The sequence below is a fragment of the Mus caroli genome, chromosome 10, assembly GCF_900094665.2.
Source record: "Mus caroli chromosome 10, CAROLI_EIJ_v1.1, whole genome shotgun sequence".
Lineage (NCBI taxonomy): Eukaryota > Metazoa > Chordata > Mammalia > Rodentia > Muridae > Mus > Mus caroli.
The window spans coordinates 61,102,514-61,105,374 of record NC_034579.1 but is presented as its reverse complement, the minus strand read 5'-3'; positions in this window follow the sequence as shown (position 1 = coordinate 61,105,374).

The following is a 2,861-nucleotide window of genomic DNA, read 5'->3' as shown; positions in this document are numbered from 1 at the left end:
GAGGGAGAGGGAGAGGGAGAGGGAGAGGGAGAGGGCGAGAGTGGAGAGCGCACAAGCAGGAATTATATTTTTATTTTACTATATTTTACTTTATTTTTGAGACAGAGTTTCTCTGTGTAGCCCTGGCTGTCCTGGAACTCACTCTGTAGACGAGGCTGGTCTCGAACTCACAGAGATCCCACCTGCCTCTGCCTCTTGAGCACTGGGATTAATGGCGCTGCATTCCCTACTGTCCGGTGAGACGACGGTGTTCCAGAAGACATTCTTTGTGATGTTGGGATAATGGTTATTGGGATAGCTTTTCTGATTGCTGTGACAAATTACCCAATGAAAACAGGACAGGGAAGGAGAGGTTTATTTTGGTCACAATTTAAGGCTCACCGCCCACCATGGTGGGGAGGGCTGGGCAAAAAAAACCTGAGAGGGCCGTTCCTTTGTGTCTGCAGCCAGGGAGCGGAGGGAGATGCCTGCTGGAGCTTAGCTCACTTTTCCTATTCAGTCCCAGAGGTCGGTGCTGTGCATCCTCAGAATGGCACTTCCTCCCTTAGTTAAACTTCTCTGGAAACACTCTCATTCTAGATGCGTGCCTCCTGGGCGATTCTAAATCCTATCACGTTAGAGTGAAGATGAACCACGGGGCAGTGAAGAAGGGCGCAGGCTAGGGGAGAGAGGCATCCTTATCATGCCTGTTTAATTTTTCTGTGAGGCTTCAGTACTACAGGACAGAAGCTAGTGAGTCCAGGCTGACCTTTTATAACTCCGCGGGAGAAGGATGCGTGGACAGTAACGGCTGGGAATTCAATGCAGTAGTAGATACCTACAAACCACTGGGGTGCACAGTGTAGACATGAGGAACACAAGCCTGGGTACCAGATACCTTTTGAATCCTGCCTCCCTTCCTAAATTACGTTCTCGTTGCTCTCCCCCCCCCCCCCACCACGATCTCATATATCCCGTGGTTTCCAGCTCCCTTTGGAGCTAGGATGATCTTAACCTTCTTGCCCATTCTGTCTCTACCTCCTGAGCTCTGGGATCACAAGTGTGCCACCAGACCTGGTTTATTTGTCGCTGGGGTTGCACCCAGGGCAATTTAACCACACTCCTGACCCCTTGAACTATTTCTCCTTTGGAGAATATAAGAACAACGATAATACCTACAGCATAGGCAAGATTAAGCAACGTAGTATGTATAAAGCACACGTTGCTACTAGAATATCAAAACGAGACACAAGGCAGCACCATAGTGGTAATATCCCTCACACTATGACCCACTTTGAACCTGGGAAGAGTAATCTGACATTTAAGCATTTAAACATATGAGCCACATGTGTTTCTGCGGGCTTTGGGTGGCCATGGAAATTGAGTGGTTTATTTTTATTTTATTTTATTTTATTTTATTTTATTTTATTTTATTTTATTTTATTTTATTTTATTTTATTTTTTGGTCCTTTAAAAGCCCCATCTCGTTACAGAAACCACAGCAAATACCATGTAGCGAGCGGAAAGGGCCACTTATTTATTATCTCTCTGTGTCAGAAACCATCTGGACCATTTTCCTAGAGCAGCTGTTTACCAAATTAACTTCGGAAATGGAGACACCACGGAGGGGGTCTCTCTGTGTTAGCACCACGAACGCAAGCAGGGCAGATGCAGATAAACTTTTCAAAACAATATTAAGCCACATTACAGCCAGGTGAAAAACCATGGTGACGGCATGCATCCTTCAGTGTGCATGAAGAAGCTCTGGAAATGTCAGCAAAACTCTCGCTGCCAAGGGAATGACTTAGAAATGACTCGAAGTGCGAAATAGCTTTAAAAAATGTGCCCAAGAAGACCGGGAAGCCATCGAGTTCCTGCCGTTTGTGACGATGGTTGTTACTAATTATGCCTTCTGTTTTGTGTTACGGAGTGGCTTATTCTCTTCCATTCCCAGCACGCTGTGCCAAGCCTGAGGATAAGGAGGTTTTTAGCCTCTGTTCTCAGGGACTTGATAGTTTCATTGACAAGCAGGTAAACTGACCTGTATAGTGTTGTCAAAGGTTGCACGGATACCACCACTGTCTCTGTTATGAACTGTGCCAGGTTGTGTCCTCCTAAACATTGGCTTCTTGTTGGGTATTTGATTGACCGAGAGCCTTGTTTTTTTCCCTTTAGTATTTATTTTATTTTAGGGGCTAGCGATGAGTGGTGGTTAAGGACATTTGTTACTCTCATAGAGGACCTGAGTTTGGTTCTCAGGAACCAATATGTGCACATGAGTACAGTTCCCTCAGGGGCCAGACAGGGGTGACCAATCCCTCCCAGGACCTGAAGTTATGGCTGCAGGTGAACCGGTGCTGACTTGGGTGCTGGGCACCAAACTCAGCTCCTTAACCACTGAGCCATCTCTCCAGGCCTTGAGTCTCTCTTATGTAGCCCAGGATGACCCCAGCTCTCTATGTAGCCCAGGATGATTTTGAACTCCTGATCACCCAGCCTCTACTTCTCAGCCTCTGGGATCGCAGGTAAGCAGCCGACAGCTACGTCGTTATTGCCCATGGAGAATCTCCTTCAGTGTTTACCATTCGCCAGCATGCACAGTCTAACGCCTGTTTCATGAGGAGGCTGTTACAACTACATACATGCTCCCTGTGGAGTGGAATGCAGTAGTTGTGGTTGGGAAGTGGTCAGTAAAAATGCAGCTGTTACCTCCTGGTGCTGCTACTGTCATAGTCTGTGAAGTAAAGAAAGAGTTCCCATTTTTCTGACCCCACTGGCTGTGAGGACAGAGTGTTTGTATTTGGTAGGCCAACAGGGTGTTGGTTTTAGTTTGTAGTTTTTCTTCTCTCTCTCTCTCTCTCTCTCTCTCTCTCTCTCTCTCT